At 32.4% G+C, this 18,049-nt stretch overlaps 5 non-coding genes across 5 annotated transcripts; all 5 read right to left on the bottom strand.

The window, feature by feature from the left end:
- Window positions 1–15,267: 15,267 nt before the first annotated feature.
- TRNAH-GUG (transfer RNA histidin (anticodon GUG)) lies at window positions 15,268–15,339 on the bottom strand. Its single transcript has one exon. It is a non-coding gene; the product is annotated as a tRNA-His (tRNA).
- A 119-nt stretch (window positions 15,340–15,458) lies between these two features.
- TRNAH-GUG (transfer RNA histidin (anticodon GUG)) lies at window positions 15,459–15,530 on the bottom strand. The gene has a single exon. It is a non-coding gene; the product is annotated as a tRNA-His (tRNA).
- A 688-nt stretch (window positions 15,531–16,218) lies between these two features.
- Window positions 16,219–16,290, bottom strand: TRNAH-GUG (transfer RNA histidin (anticodon GUG)). The gene has a single exon. It is a non-coding gene; the product is annotated as a tRNA-His (tRNA).
- A 118-nt stretch (window positions 16,291–16,408) lies between these two features.
- TRNAH-GUG (transfer RNA histidin (anticodon GUG)) lies at window positions 16,409–16,480 on the bottom strand. The gene has a single exon. It is a non-coding gene; the product is annotated as a tRNA-His (tRNA).
- A 688-nt stretch (window positions 16,481–17,168) lies between these two features.
- TRNAH-GUG (transfer RNA histidin (anticodon GUG)) lies at window positions 17,169–17,240 on the bottom strand. The gene has a single exon. It is a non-coding gene; the product is annotated as a tRNA-His (tRNA).
- Between the last annotated feature and the right edge of the window lie 809 nt (window positions 17,241–18,049).

Genomic DNA, 18,049 nt, shown 5'->3' with positions numbered 1-18,049 from the left:
ATGTTTAGGGAGAATATTCCTAGTTTTAAGGAAAAATGCTCTATCCTTAAAGGAAGAAAAAAGTATTCTACCGTTTAGGGGAATCTAACTGCCGTGACCAGGATTCGAACCTGGGTTATTGCGGCCACAACGCAATGTACTAACCACTATACGATCACGTCTCAGAAGTGGAGAGGGAAATTGTAATTTTATGTTTAGGGAGAATATTCCTAGTTTAAAGGAAAAATGCTCTATCCTTAAAGGAAGAAAAAAGTATTGTTCCGTTTAGGGGAATTGTGGTATTGCTTTTATGATGTTTTGTTACTTTTATATATATGTGGTATTGCTTTTATGATGTTTTGTTACTTTTATCTTTGCTGCACTGCTCTGCACTGCTATAATTACTTTAAAGTTTTAGTTTCTCTTTCATATGTTTTCACCTGCCCTTTTCTGCCCTTAAATAATTTAGCCAAAAATAAAAAATAAAAAGAAATAGCAAGTATAGCCCTACTTATTTTGTGATGGTGGTAACAGCCAATAAGAGTTGAGTATGCTTTGGGGGCTTGGTTAGAGGAGGTGAGAGAAAAGGAAAGGACACACATGGTTTTGGGAGAGCTGAGGTTAAGACACAAAAAAAATATGAGGATCCTCAACAGTTAAGTTATATTATAAGATTTTCTATCACCCCTTAATTATTTTTTTATTTATTTTATATTGTAGCAGTGCAGCTTCATAATGTATAATTTCATGTAAATTCATTTTATGTACCTATTATTAATTAGTGTGAATGCCTTCCTGGAACAAAATTTGTAACTCTAAATATCTTAAATGATCAACTTTAAATAAATAGTTTTAACACCTTGCAATTAGTGATCATTCTAATGATCTTGTTCTCTTACTTAAGAGTATATTATTTTTAATTGTTATTCATTTTTATTCTTATCTTAATGTGTGTGGTGATGAACTGAACATCACCACATATATTTTTTGGTGCCGTGACCAGGATAGGCAGACACATTAATTAATATTTTGTTATGTGGTTGTATCTATAGATACTGTTATTTATATATTATTTATTAGCAAACATAAGCTATTAAATATGACTGAAGGTTTGAAATCCCCATTTTTGTTGTCTTTGATCCCCACCTTAAATGATCAAAATTATAATGATTTTTTTGAATCCTTGGAAACCACAGCAAAATTAGCTGAATGGTCAAAGGAACAACTATTGGTTATAACAAAATTAAAAATGGAAGGAGCTGTTAGGAAGCTTTATAACAATTCATTAGAAGGGAAAGTTACGGATTACGAATCTCTGAAAAAGGGAATTAAAGGCTATTTTACGCCTACTACATCTTTCGCTCAAAACTTTGCTGCATTTTCTACAGCTGAGCAGGAGACAAGTGAAACAGCTAGGGATTTTGCCATGCGGATTGAGGGATTAGCAAAATTGGCAAATTTGCCTATAGATTTTAAGGAGAAAGTAAAAATGTCGCAATATATTAACGGCTTAAAACCAGCTTTAAAGGCCCAAGTTATTCTTTTAAATCCCCTATCGTTTGATGAAGCTATTGAAATTTCAAATAGGGTAGAAAACTCATTACAAACTTTAAGTTCAAACGTAAATGCTCTTAACACCCCTCCAGTACATAAAACTAATGATATGCCAAATGACTACGTTAATGTTTTAACACTCCTAACTAAGCAGATAAGTGAGATGCAAATTCAAATCAATGAGTTAGCTGCCGCCAATATTAATAAAGTTCAGAAAATAACTTGTAATTACTGTCAAATTGTTGGACATAAAGAAAATGAGTGCAGAAAGAAGAAAAGAGCTAATTTTAAAAATCGCCCTAATCATAATAGATATCAGCAACCCACTCAATTTGCTATTAATCAGCAGCATCCATTTGTAGTACCCCGGCAGAACTCACGAAGTTCATTCAATCACCAACAGCAATTTGAGGTACCATTTCAAACCACTCAGGTACAATATAATGAGGATTTTGGAAATGACCAACAAAGTTATCACCAAACTCAACAATCTCCTTTGTACAGTCCGCAAAAAAAAAACGAATCACCCTGAATAACTTTCGTTCTAATGATCGGATTTTCACGAACTAAGTGTCAATCTTAATGGTTCCTGGGGGTGACCTCAAATATGCTAATTAATTAGTGCTAACTATTAATTAAGTTACGAAATCAGACACAAAAACGCACTTTCTCTGAATAAACATACATTTTTTTTCACATATTTGGATTCTTAACCTTCAAAATATAGGGGGTAGCCGCAATCTGGGAAAAATGGTCCCCATAGTTTGGTCAGGAGAGCTATCCAAAGTTCGTACCCCATAATGTTAATTTAACTTTTTACGTTTTTAGTCATATTTTCAAAACTAATAAAGCAATTTAAATAAAATTGCACCCACTTATAAAACTCATTTACCCAAAGATAATTTCATGAAAAAAATAATTTTTATTGATTATTAATTATTTTTTATTATTTAATTAAAGAGAGGAGGAAAAAATGTTGAATTATAAGGTATGAATTTTTTTTAACCATATTAATCTACATATTTTTCAATTGAAAAATCTAAAGTTTCAACTGTTTTTATATATTAGAAGCTGAGAAAAATTAAAATTAATTATTTTTAAAAAAATAATTTGGCGACAATAAAGAAATGATTAAATGGGGCGATTAATATTAAAATGTGATAAACTTGCGAGGAACTTGACTTCGCGCGCGTAGTGTAAAATTTCATTCATATTTTTTCGCTAATAATCGTTTGCCAATCTTTCAATTTTTATTGATTTCTAACTATAAAATACAATGTTTCCTTTTTAGTCGCTTAATAATTTATTTGCAATTTAGTAAAGAAATTTGAATAAAACATTTTGAATAAAAAACACTTTATTCAAGGAATGTCTAGTTTTATAAAATAGGATATGATATGATCTTCTGATAGAATATGATTATTCACCAGATTGTGCTTATTTAATGTGATTATTTTTTATCTTTTGATTTTGTTTTTCAATGACTGATACAATTTCAATAATATACATACGTATGCATAGATTTGGAATAATATGTTTATCAATTTCTTGAATATATATTTTATAAATATTAATAAAAATACGTAGTCAACTTTTTTAAGTATCTCTCACAACATCTCAAATTTCTCAACATCTTATAGAGTAAATTAACGAATGAAAGAACACTTAAGCTTAGCTTGCCTTTAAGAAAAAATCATAAAAATTTCAAAATTTGTAATTTTAGCTAAATGATGGTGTCGACATATTTGTTATTAAATACAAATTATGTAAAAAAAATTAGATAATTTACATAATATTGTTTTAAGCTTTTGGTGGTTTAAATAATAAGTAGTAAGATAACCAATAAGTAGTAAGATAACCAAGTGAAGGAACAGTTCTTACCAGTGAATAAACACTAAATTTTCTAGTGAATGAACACTTAATTTAGAAAATGTTTGATGCTCGTTAGGAATCCATTGGCCACACGAATGTCTAAAAACAAGATTTTTCTCGGAATTACAACATATAACCACAGTTAACGCAGAAAATGTTACTTTTTTTTCCGTCATGGAATGGAAAGTAAAATATGTTTGAAAAAATAATTTAAAAAAAAAATGTTTTAATTTTTTTTTCTCACAGTTTAATAGTCCGTTCTAAATTATAAATGTTTATCATTGCGTAATCCGATGATGCTTTTATTATTATTATAATTAGATCACTTTTTTGTTTACTCTTTTGGTGGTTTATTATTTTTGGTGGTTTATTTTGGTGGGTTTGGTGGTTACATTTTTTAAGCTATTTTTTAATCTTTTTAAGTATTTTTTTTCTCTTCGTCATATTTTCTGCTATAACTTTTTTTTCAGCTCTTTCAATCTCTTTAAATTTTCGTTCTTTGTCTGAAGTTAATGCAAAAAAGTAATTTTTTTCTTTTGATTTAACCCTCCTCTTTTTTCCATATTTTTGGCCAATGTAAATGTATCTTCGAAATTTCTTTTGAATTTCCAATACCATTTCTAGAATCCCTAACTGGATAATAAATGAGAAAAAGGAGTTTCGAAGTTTGAGTCAAATCCATCTCTCATTGACTTATATCTAGTGGGTCCTCAGCAGTACTTACCATTTACTTATGGAACCAATTGTTTTTGCAACTAACAATACCTCAAGAGGACTTATATCAAAATCAGTTTTCAAGATACTTTCATTATCAATGTTAGTTGTATCAGCTTCAGTGCCAAAATTTGATTAACCAAATGTTCTTTTTGAAATAAATTCTTCAATATTGAGAAAAGCACAGGCTATTGGATATTTGGGAGATTAAACTTTTCTGTCGTCAATGTTCCTTTAAAAATTTGCAACATAACTTGTGAGATTTCCCTCTCAAGCTTCTGAAGAAATAGTGCATCGTAACTCTCGAAGCATGTATTTTGTTGATAAGTTGTCTTGCTCATTAACTCTTGGTGTCTGTTTTGCATGCATTTGTTAAAGTCAACGTTTTTTACATCGAATGGAAAAATATCGCATTTCATGAAAGCATTTTAATTTCATCAGTTGATGCCTCAAAATCTTATTTAAAAATGGATGTGAAATTTTCTCGACATATTGCTTTACAATTCTTTTAAGATCTAATGGGAGATTTCCCTGAATTGGGTAGAAAACTAAACTAGAAAATTTGTTTTGATGAACATAACTTGCTCAGTTTCAAATTAATATGAGATTTATACCTATCCAAAACGAGCAAAATAGGGAATTTGATAGCATTTTTAATTAGGCATGGGCAGAAACATTTGCAATATATTTGTAAAATGTTGCTTGCTGCGGTCATTGTTTCATTTCATGAATCACTTTTTCGAATGAAATATATAGCAGGGACTGATTCTGTAATATCTCAAAGAATTCTTCAGTAAGGAAAAACTACCAATCGAGGTACTTTTTCTTTCCTAGGTACTTAAGAATATAAATCCTTATAATTTTTAGAGCCAAGGATTTTTCCCGTTTAAGGGTAGTATTCAACTCTTGTTTCGTTCGCATTGTAAATGCAATCACTTTCTAAAAGGATGCCAGGGCTACTTCATCTAAAGTTCTTAAAACCAGTATTTCGAACATTATTCTCTAAGGGAAGTTTTGCCTTTTGAAATTATCTTCGCATTGCACTGAGTTATCGGTGGATGTCGCCTTAAAAAAAAACTTCACCCATTTTTCACCTGGATGATTGCCTTTAAATGGATTTTTCCTACCAGTTCCTGTCTGGACGTTAAAAACCGCAATAAGATAATAACTTAGCTAATTATTAGCACAAAGGCCTGCAAAGAAATTATCTATTCAAGCTTTTATTATTATATTTAGTCAGTGAACATAGCTTATTAAGGTGTCTAAGGTATGATGTAATAACTAATCACAACATTTATAACGATAAATAATTAACAAATTATTATTATAATTCTTTAAATAAATTTAGCAATTAAATTTGCATTTTGAAATGAAATTGTTATAGGAACAATTCATACAGCATTTAACTGAATTTAAGGTGTCCTCTATATCACAGAACTACTAATTATCCTTGTAAAATCATATTTCGCACATACTGTTTATTCACTGGGAAATCTATTCCCAGTGAAGAAACATGCCTGTTCCTTCACTGGTTAGAAGTTGTTTTTTGTACTTTTAACATAATTTTGATGTATAATATGACTAAAAGTACAAGAAAATTAAAACTTTTATTTTATTTTCATTAACTTGAAAAAATCCCAATAAAGGAACACTTGTTTATTCATTGGTTTTTCATCGTTTGGTAATCCAGTTAATAATCACCCCCTAATCTCAGTACTTGCTTATGTTATGGTGCTTGAAATAAATACAGTGTAACTTCAATAACCATATTTTGAATTCTATTTTTCACAATGAGAAAAAAAGCATTATTATACGCAATTAATTGTACTTTAAACGGATAACTACCACCACTGACCTTATAATTGTGTCAAAGAAACAAGGCGTTGACCAGGCGTTACTAACAAACAAAGTTAAAGTAAAGGCGTTACTAACAAACAAACCAGGCGTTACTAACAAATTCAAAACTTTTTTCGGAGAAGACTCTAAGACCAGGTAACTCAATGCATTGTTAGATGACTTCCTATTGTTAGGTAGTAAGCTACTGTTACCAATCAATCTAAATTAAAACGTTTAAAATCTTATTTCTAAAAAATATCTATGAAATGTTCCTTCACTGGGGTGTGTTCCATCACTGGTTGGTTTACCCTATATCGTCTTAATCTTAAAAGAAATTTTCGGAAGTGTTTCACAAGTGTTTCGCAGAACTATTTTACCTATTATTTAAGTAAATTTTGACATTTTTAAGAATCTTATTCTTTACCCTTTTACGTTTATTATTTCTTCATTAATATACTAATCAATTTTTTCAGTTCTTTAATTTAGGTTTTCTTTAAAGTAAAGTTCCTTTCGAAATTATAATCAAGTTTTCTTGAAAAGAATTATTGTCTGCTAGCTAAGAATAAAATCTTGTAAAGAAATTAAAAACATTCCGCTGTTTAAAATTATTTAATGCAAAGCAGCTGATTATTTACTAAGCATACTATTTTTTTTTTGAAAAAAGAGTATAAATTATTGATTGGCTTTCTTTTGTTTCTCGTGACTTCAACATAGATTATCTAAAATAGCGTTGATGTATTTTAAGTCACTACAAAGAGTATAAAGATACCGAACATAAAAAGCTGTCGAATTCGTAGCCAAAATTTTTAAGTGTCTTAAAATATCTCAGTATCTTAAATGTCGTTCTAACATCTTAGTTGTGAAATTAAATTTTTAATTATCTGATCACGAGTGATTCACTTATTATTTCATTATATATTTTACTCTTTCTTTATGATACCAAGTAGATTTTTTTCCTGATAATATACTAAACTATTTTGTTTAATTTTTTACTTTAGCACGATTCCTAAGATATTATTGTAGTATAATTTGTTATCAGGAAAATGCCTTATTTTGTTAAGCAGGAAATACTGAAAATTGAAATTTGTAAAAAGATTCCGAAGCCGTGCCAATTTTAGAGTCATCTGATTTTAAAAAAATGCTATAAGAAATACGCAATTTCCGAACTCATTTTAATAAAAATAAATAAGAAAAACGTGGCAAGAAGGCGAACATACTTTTTACAGAAACTGTGAAAACTAATTTTTGCCATATTTCGTCAAAAGAGGATAAGAATGATATTGCTCCAAGGGACCTACTCAATAATTTCGCTATTTCCAGAATGAAATCTGTTTGATCGAAACATATTATTCCTTGAAAATTAAAACGAGGAAAAAATTAGCTTTTATTATTTATCTAAGCTTATTCCATTTATTTAATGATAGCGGTATTAAGGTTAAGAATATGCGATGGAAGCCCCGTTTAGTATTATATTATAATTGCATTAAATCATGAATTTATTTTAAGCAATAAATTTATTTTAAGTAAATTATTTAATAATTTAAGCAAATAAGGGCGTAAAAATAAACTCGATCAAAATACTCCGAAAGTATACCCTAAAATATATGTAGAATAAACTTTGGCATCGATATATATAAAAAATACCTTTTCAAAACTTATTTTAATATCGAGTGAAATAATTTAATATGTTGTGTAACTAAATGGATAATCCCAAGAAACTGAATCGAAAGTATAAAAATTTCATTGATTTAAAAAAAATAATAGATGATAATAAAAGTAGACATGTTTTGAGCGTCCAATAATGAAAGTCACAACTTATTCAAGCCTGACAAGTCTTGAGAATGGGCGATTATATTTGAACGCTCAAAACATGTCGACTTTTACTTCCCTCTTCATACGTTTCGAAGTCAGTTGAGTTTTTATCGTCAATTATACTGTTTTACATTTGGGTCTTGATCATTATTTTGATAAGGATTTTGCACTCGTTAAAGTAAACATATGCATTTTAATATTTAACAGGATTCATGTGGTCTTTCAAAACGTAAGAGCATCAATATTGTAAAAGTTATATTCAACTTAAAAATTAAAATTTTGAGTTAATAAAATTAAATATTTTATCTTTTAAGTTTTTCAGTATCTTAAGGATCTTACTAGCTCTGTTTAAAACGAGAGTATCAGATATATATAAGAAAACATAAATAATTATAGTAGCAGTATTTGGTGGTAAATGTAGCTTATCGTAATTGAAGAATATGCTGTGCGACATTGTAGGGTGAATTTGCGAACGTAAGTTTCAGAATGCATCGAAACACGAGGATGCAATTTGCTAATCATCTTTATCCAAAGAAAACCATGTAACCTAAATAACTAGCAGAATGAAGCGATTTTATAAACAACGAATCATACAATATGCAACATATTGTTTCAATATCTTATTCATAAACATAACATATTTCAATGTCTTTAAATTGCCACTAAACATTCAGCAATTCCTTGAGTTATAGAAAAAAGAAATATCGTAAATTACAGAAAACCTTGTGAATGTGCATTAGAATTACTATATAATCTACATTTTATTTTTCAAGTACTTTTTTTCGTCTTCAAACTTTCTTGCCTAGAAGACTCGATTAACCCTTTCGCGCTGACTGTCACAAATACGTGACAGCATAAAACAGTATCTACCAGGGTAAAAAGATAAAACTTATAAACAAAGTAATTCTTTAGCAGTTTATTTGTGGGCAGGGTTATAATTGTTTGATTTATTTAATTCACCATTACTTAGTTCAAAATAAAATTATTTAGTTATACTTTGAACTAGCATTAATTATATATGTGATTAAACTAACAATAATTAAATTCAAGGCAGCGTAAGTCCGTGAAATTAGCAACGCCTGCATTTAAGCTACCGTTTTTTATTTATTTACATCCTGATTCTGATTTTGTACGAATGCTTTCATGAATCACTCTCCCCAAGGGGTTAAAGCTGTAAAAATGATTATCCCTAAAATTTTGTATATAGCTGTAGTAAGTTATGTCAATTTGATTTTAGTTTGAAATACTCGAATAAATTTAGCAAAAACAGCATAATCTAAACAATATCAGATAAAAAGTTCATGTATTTAAATTCTAAAAACTTAGAAAATCATAAATAATTTATAAATCGATTCAAGTTTTCTTTTCAAAGGACATTAAAATAATTTTTTTTGTTGCTTTTTAGACAGAAATCAGCTTAAGAATTGTCTATTGCCTAGAAAATTCGAGAGATTTTCTATTAACAATGAATTAAACCTCTCTGAGCAATCACAAAACATTATTTCAATTTTTCTACAGTCATAGTATGGTTGCCTAGCAACCTAGTAAAATTAAGCATTCTTCTTTTGAATTAGTCAATGGGTTATCTTAAAATATTCATTTGCGCTGGCGACTTTTTTTGGCGGTTTTCTGGACTATCGCCAAATATATAAACCTTTATTGCTACCCAATTTACCACCCAATTTTTTTGAAATTTCGTCTACCCCCCCTAAATCAAGTGTCTAGATTCCAAATATGTAAAAAAAAATATATGTTTATTCAGAGAAAGTACGTTTTTGTGTCTGATTTCGTAACTTAATTAATAGTTAGCACTAATTAATTAGCATATTTGAGGTCACCCTCAAGAACCATTAAGATTGACACTTAGTTCGTGAAAATCCGATCATTAGAACGAAAGTTATTCAGGGTGATTCGTTTTTTTTTTTGCGGACTGTACACCACCACACATAGAACTGAAGCAAATAATCAGGGTGGCACTCGACCCAAAGAATTTCACCCAAACTACTAGAGGGGAGAAAAGGTAATGGATCAATTTTTTCAGTAAATCCCCAACCTGATCCAGACGATAACCTCATCTGTAATCTAAATCAAAACTTTCTACCTATAATACAAATTAATGTTAATAATATAACCTGCAGAGCCCTTGTTGATTCAGGTGCAACTGTAAATGTTATTTCCCCTAATATATTTCAGCAATTGAAGGAATTTAAGGTAAAAGATTACAATTCTAGCTTGACTGCTGTAACAGGTGTAGGTATAAGTACTAGTTCAGTTATTGAAACTGAAATATCTATTAGTGAGGAGACATTCCTAACAGAACTTATTGTTTCTAACCAACCACTATCGTCAACATTTGATTTGATATTAGGATTCAAGTTTTTAAAAGAATTTAATTTCATTATTGATTGTTCAAAATGTGTAATGTATAATCATTCGATTAAAATAAAATGGTTGGATAGTGTTAATAGTGAGGTTATAGAGAGGGATATAATGGTATCAGTTAAGGCTAGTAATAGTTTAAACAGTATAAATAATTCAAATATATGTAAAACACAAAATTTCGGTATCCTGAATAGAAAACTAAAGTTGCCTCCGCATTCAGTGAGTAATGTACAAATAAAAATTTCTAATTCAAGTAAACTTGCTAAGGGAGATATCGTATATGTGCAACCAAATGAAAATAATATGCAAAATGATTATTTTGTTGCCCATGCTGTGACGGAAGTGTTGGATGATTCAGCATGTCTGATTCAAATTTTTAACCCTACGGAGGATATTATTACTTTAAATAAAAGTTCGAAAACTTGCAGGATCAAGGGTGTGACGGTTGATGAAGTAGAGCGCTCACGGAATTCAGCAATAAATACCATTACTGACAATAATGAGGATTTTCTTAAAAATTTTAATTTAGTACATTTAGATGAAAATCAACAAAAAAGAGTATCTGATCTTTTACTGGAATATAAAACTGTTTTTGCTAATGAGATAAGTGAGTTAGGGTCTTGCTCTTTGGTTGAACACCACATTATATTAACTGATGATATCCCCGTTCGGCAAAAACCTTATCGTGTCCCCTATCACTTGAAGGCTGAAATGAGGAATCAGCTTAACAAATTGTTGGATGCTGGAATTATTCAGCCTTCAACATCCAGTTATGCCGCTCCTGTACTCCTTGTGAAAAAGGCAGATGGTTCATATCGATTGGTTGCTGATTTGAGAAAACTAAATGCAAAAACTTTACCTGATAATTTTCCAATTCCAAATTTAATGGAAATGATAGACCTGCTATCTGGATCAAAATTCTTTTCCTCTTTAGATTTAACTTCGGGTTTTCATCAAATGAAAATGTATCCTGCTCATGCACATTTAACGGGTATTGCAACCGAATTTGGAAATTTTGAATATGTACGTATGCCATTCGGCCTAAAGAATGCAAGCTCTAGTTTTCAGCGGTTAATGTCACTTGTACTAGCTGGCTTGACTGATTTATCTATTGGTTGCTATATTGATGATGTAATAATTGCAAGTCGTACCTTTGAAGAACACATTGAAAAACTTGGTATTGTGTTTAAGCGTCTTAGAGAGGCAAACCTAAAGCTTAAGCCTAAGAAGTGTTCTTTACTTAAGGATGAGGTAACGTATCTTGGACATAGAGTTATAGAGGGTAAAGTGATGCCAGATCCTAAAAACATTCAGACTATTCAAAGGGCTCTTCCTCCTAAGAGTAAACGTGAGGTGCGAGCATTTATTGGTTTGACAGGCTTTTATCGTAGGTTCATACCAAATTACTCGAAATTAGCTCTTCCCCTTACTAATATTACCAAAGAAAAGGTTCCTTTTGTTTGGACTGAACTTGAGCAAAACGCTTTTGAAAAATTGCGAAACCATTTAATATCTCAACCGTGCCTGGCTTTACCAGATTTCCATAAACAGTTTGCTCTCTGTACTGATGCGAGTAAACATTCGTTGGGTGCTGTATTAGTTCAGGAAGATGAGACTGGTTTTCAGCATCCTATCAGTTTTGCCTCTAGGAAATTAAAGGATAGTGAAATAAATTATTCTGTTTTTGAAAAGGAAGCATTGGCAATTATTTTTGGTGTTCAACACTTCAAACAATATTTAATCGGAAAAGAATTCACCATTTATTGCGATCAAAAGAGCTTATCTTACGTACTAAATCTAAAAGATCATAATTCAAGGATTGCACGTTGGATAATGACCTTGCAATCTTATTCATACAAAGTAATACATAAGGCAGGAAAATTGAATCTTATGGCAGACTACCTATCGCGGTTAAAAACAAATGATACCATAAATTGTGTGCAGTCCCAAGAAAACAATTTAAAAGTCTTTCAGTTAGTTAACCTATCACAAAAGCAATTAATAGATGAACAGAAAAATGATCCTCATTGCCAGAAAATTGTGAGAAAATTAAGGGTTCATGTAAAATTTTCCCCGTCTTCTCCAAATTTTTTTCTAAAGAATGGTGTCTTACTGTGCTCTAGGGTTAATTCCTTAAATCCTAAACTAGTTGTTCCCAAAACTTTAATTCAACTTGTATTAGTACAATGTCATGATAATAACAGTGTTGCCCACCCAGGTTTATCGAGAACCCTTCATAGAGTCAAAGAAAATTTTTTTTGGTATAATATGTACAAAAATGTTAAAAATTATGTTGCTTCTTGTCCCTCGTGTATTGAACGTAAAGGATTTAAAGCCTCAAACAAGGCACCTTTACAAAAGATTCCAACTGCCAGTAGACCCTTTCAAAAATGTAGCATTGATGCAGTTGGACCCCTAGTGACTTCAAAAAATGGAAATAAATGGTTACTTGTTATAACAGACTATTTTTCACGGTATCCTGAGGCATATCCTGTACCTGACATCCAAAGCTCTACTGTTGCTAAAGTTTTGATTGATTTCATTTCACGTCATGGACTCATGGAAACTTTTTACTCAGACCGAGGAACGAATTTCATTTCCGAAGCAATGCAACAAGTATATGATACACTTGGCATTCAAAAGCAGCATACTGTAAGTTATAATCCGCAAGGAAACGGTGTAGTAGAAAGATTAAACAAAACACTCATTGATTCCCTCAGCCATCTTGTTAGTATAAACCAAACAGATTGGTGTGAACGTGTTCCCTTGGCTCTAATGGCTTTTCGCACAGCATTCCATCGTACAATAAAGCAAACCCCAGCATATATAATATATGGTCGTGATCTGGTGATGCCATATGACTTAATATTTTCGTCAAAGTTTAGGACATACAATGATAATCCTACCTATGTTCAAGAATTGATTCCTAGATTGCAACAGGCATTTGCCATTGTAAAAGAAAATTTAGAGAAAGCTGCTGATAACCAGGTTGCTTCTACTGCCACAACTAGACATATCAAAGATATAAAATTAGGTGATTTGGTTTATCTTCATACACCTAAAATTAAAGTTCACACCTCGAAAAAACTCTCAAAATTAAACCATGGTCCTTATAGGGTGTCAAAGAAATGTTCCCCTGTCCTGTTTGAATTAACTTTAGTAGCTAACCCATTAACAACTACTACATCTCATGTCAATCGTATAATAAAAATTCCAGAGAGAGAAATATTTCCATCGTCTTCCATATTTGAGGAAGAAAATTCTGTAATTAGTGATAACCTTAAAGGGTGTGAGGTTAGACACCCTGCTGCGGATAAAAAATTATATCCTGCCTTAATGAAGCCCATTAATGAGAAAGAATTACTAAGTTTTGGTTATTTTGTATCACAACCCTGTAGGGCTCAATTAAATCGTGATGTACAAACAGATGTTCAAAGTGAAGAAAGTAATTCTTCATATGATTTTTTTCGTGATACATCTATTTCACCCGTTTCATTTTTAAATGATTCTTTATCAGAATCTGATTCGTCAGATGTGGTAGAACCGAGATATAATCTCAGACCTAGAGATCCTCAGGGATTTGTAAAAAATAAAAGGGTGTAACTACTTTGTAATAATGTGTATTTAATGTGCTATTTTATACTATGTTTTTGTCATTGTATATATATATTATAATTCTTGTGTATGTGTAAAGTGCTTATGATAATCAAGAAAGCTTCGTGACTAAATCTCTTCATGTTACTGAACTAAAAGCAATTTAATGTGAACTTTAAGGACGTTTAAGTGGAACTCTTTCAGAATTAGTCTGGTTGGGAGTCTGAGTGGATCAGTCCTATGGAAGTGACTGCTGAGTTGTTGCCTGTGAGTGGATCTGTCTCAAAGTGAAAGTGGTTGCTGAATCCTCGCCAGAAAATCATGCCGGCCACTCTAACTTCTGAACTCTTCAATGGCGTGTGAAAGATAGGTACTCCTGAGGCATCATAAGGCCACAAATATCTCTTGATTGTTTCGCTTTTCATTGGTAAATGCTCAGCTGCGTGGTAGCCATTGTCTTAAAAAAAAAAATAATATTTCATGATACCTGCTGATCAATGATGATACCTGCTGATGATACCTGCTGATCAATGATTTCATGATACCTGCTTTCATTGATCCCTGCTGCAACCGCATCCATAAAACACAACACCTTCATGTTAATTTACTGAATTGAACTTTCAAACAGACACACTGCTCATCCTGATCACTCAGTTCTCCCACCTCACTTCTCTTCAATATCAGACTCCATAGTTTGTGTTGTAACGGTAACCATCCTTATGCAAGAATAACTAATCAGTGACTCCTTCCAAAAGATCCTACTAGTCAGTGACCTTTGTCAAGAAAAAAATTTAATTTATTAAATTTTTTTTCCCCAGGGGGAAAGATATATGTGGTATTGCTTTTATGATGTTTTGTTACTTTTATATATATGTGGTATTGCTTTTATGATGTTTTGTTACTTTTATCTTTGCTGCACTGCTCTGCACTGCTATAATTACTTTAAAGTTTTAGTTTCTCTTTCATAAGTTTTCACCTGCCCTTTTCTGCCCTTAAATAATTTAGCCAAAAATAAAAAATAAAAAGAAATAGCAAGTATAGCCCTACTTATTTTGTGATGGTGGTAACAGCCAATAAGAGTTGAGTATGCTTTGGGGGCTTGGTTAGAGGAGGTGAGAGAAAAGGAAAGGACACACATGGTTTTGGGAGAGCTGAGGTTAAGACACAAAAAAAATATGAGGATCCTCAACAGTTAAGTTATATTATAAGATTTTCTATCACCCCTTAATTATTTTTTTATTTATTTTATATTGTAGCAGTGCAGCTTCATAATGTATAATTTCATGTAAATTCATTTTATGTACCTATTATTAATTAGTGTGAATGCCTTCCTGGAACAAAATTTGTAACTCTAAATATCTTAAATGATCAACTTTAAATAAATAGTTTTAACACCTTGCAATTAGTGATCATTCTAATGATCTTGTTCTCTTACTTAAGAGTATATTATTTTTAATTGTTATTCATTTTTATTCTTATCTTAATGTGTGTGGTAATGAACTGAACATCACCACAGAATCTAACTGCCGTGACCAGGATTCGAACCTGGGTTATTGCGGCCACAACGCAATGTACTAACCACTATACGATCACGGCTCAGAAGTGGAGAGTGTAATTGTAATTTTAGGTTTAGGGAGAATATTCCTAGTTTTAAGGAAAAATGCTCTATCCTTCAAGGAAGAAAAAAGTATTCTACCGTTTACGGGGAATCTAACTGCCGTGACCAGGATTCGAACCTGGGTTATTGCGGCCACAACGCAATGTACTAACCACTATACGATCACGGCTCAGAAGTGGAGAGTGTAATTGTAATTTTAGGTATAGGGAGAATATTCATAGTTTTAAGGAAAAATGCTCTATCCTTAGAGGAAGAAAAACGTATTCTACCGTTTAGGGGAATCTATCTGCCGTGACCAGGATTCGAACCTGGGTTATTGCGGCTACAACGCAATGTACTAACCACTATACGATCACGGCTCAGAAATGGAGAGTGTAATTGTAATTTTAGGTTTAGGGAGAATGATCCTAGTTTTAAGGAAAAATGCTCTATCCTTAAAGGAAGAAAAAAGTATTCTACCGTTTAGGGGAATCTAACTGCCTTGACCAGGATTCGAACCTTAGTTATTGCGGCCACAACGTAATTTTCTAACCACTATACGATCACGGCTCAGAAGTGGTGAGTGTAATTGTAATTTTATGTTTGGGGAGAATATTCCTAGTTTCAAGGAAAAATGCTCTATCCTTAAAGGAAGAAAAAAGTATTCTACCGTTTAGGGGAATCTAACTGCCGTGACCAGGATTCGAACCTGGGTTTTTGCGGCCACTACGCAATGTAATAACCACTATACGATCGCAGCTCTGACGTGGTGAGTGTAATTGTAATTTTATGTTTAGGGAGAATATACCTAGTTTTAAGGAAAAATGCTCTATCCTTAAAGGAAGAAAAAAGTATTCTACCGTTTAGGGGAATCTAACTGCCGTGACCAGGATTCGAGCCTGGGTTATTGCGGCCACAGCGCAATGTACTAACCACTATACGATCACGGCTCAGAAGTGGTGAGTGTAATTGTAATTTTATGTTTAGGGAGAATATTCCTAGTTTTAAGGAAAAATGGTCTATCCTTAAAGGAAGATAAAAGTATTCTACCGTTTAGGGGAATCTAACTGCCGTGACCAGGATTCGAACCTGGGTTATTGCGGCCACAACGCAATGTACTAACCACTATACGATCACGGCTCAGAAGTGGTGAGTGTAATTGTAATTTTATGTTTAGGGAGAATATTCCTAGTTTTAAGGAAAAATGCTCTATCCTTAAAGGAAGAAAAAAGTATTCTACCGTTTAGGGGAATCTAACTGCCGTGACCAGGATTCGAGCCTGGGTTAAAGCGGCCACAGCGCTATGTACTAACCACTATACGATCACGGCTCAGAAGTGGTGAGTGTAATTGTAATTTTATGTTTAGGGAGAATATTCCTAGTTTTAAGGAAAAATGCTCTATCCTTAAAGGAAGAAAAAAGTATTCTACCGTTTAGGGGAATCTAACTGCCGTGACCAGGATTGGAACCTGGGTAATTGCGGCCGCAACGCAATATACTATCCACTATACGATCACGGCTCAGAAGTGGAGAGTGTAATTGTAATTTTAGGTTTAGGGAGATAATTCCTTGTTTTAAGGAAAAATGCTCTATCCTTAAAGGAAGAAAAAAGTATTGTTCCGTTTAGGGGAATCTAACTGCCGTGACCAGGATTCGAACCTGGGTTATTGCGGCCACAACGCAATGTACTAACCACTATAGGATCACGGCTCAGAAGTGGAGAGTGTAATTGTAATTTTAGGTTTAGGGAGATAATTCCTAGTTTTAAGGAAAAATGCTCTATCCTTAAAGGAAGAAAAAAGTATTCTACTGTTTAGGGGAATATAACTGCCGTGACCAGGATTCGAACCTGGGTTATTGCGGCCACAACGCAATGTACTAACCACTATACGATCACGGCTCAGAAGTGGAGAGTGTAATTGTAATTTTATGTTTAGGGAGAATATTCCTAGTTTTAAGGAAAAATGCTCTATCCTTAAAGGAAGAAAAAAGTATTCTACCGTTTAGGGGAATCTAACTGCCGTGACCAGGATTGGAACCTGGGTAATTGCGGCCGCAACGCAATATACTATCCATTATACGATCACGGCTCAGAAGTGGAGAGTGTAATTGTAATTTTATGTTTAGGGAGAATATTCCTAGTTTTAAGGAAAAATGCTCTATCCTTAAAGGAAGAAAAAAGTATTCTACCGTTTAGGGGAATCTAACTGCCGTGACCAGGATTGGAACCTGGGTAATTGCGGCCGCAACGCAATATACTATCCACTATACGATCACGGCTCAGAAGTGGAGAGTGTAATTGTAATTTTAGGTTTAGGGAGATAATTCCTTGTTTTAAGGAAAAATGCTCTATCCTTAAAGGAAGAAAAAAGTATTGTTCCGTTTAGGGGAATCTAACTGCCGTGACCAGGATTCGAACCTGGGTTATTGCGGCCACAACGCAATGTACTAACCACTATAGGATCACGGCTCAGAAGTGGAGAGTGTAATTGTAATTTTAGGTTTAGGGAGAATATTCCTAGTTTTAAGGAAAAATGCTCTATCCTTAAAGGAAGAAAAAAGTATTCTACCGTTTAGGGGAATCTAACTGCCGTGACCAGGATTGGAACCTGGGTAATTGCGGCCGCAACGCAATATACTATCCACTATACGATCACGGCTCAGAAGTGGAGAGTGTAATTGTAATTTTAGGTTTAGGGAGATAATTCC

This window comes from Parasteatoda tepidariorum, chromosome 4 (assembly GCF_982258835.1).
Source record: "Parasteatoda tepidariorum strain Cologne lab strain chromosome 4, Ptep-v5.0, whole genome shotgun sequence".
NCBI lineage: Eukaryota > Metazoa > Arthropoda > Arachnida > Araneae > Theridiidae > Parasteatoda > Parasteatoda tepidariorum.
This window is presented reverse-complemented; position numbering and strand designations above follow the sequence as displayed.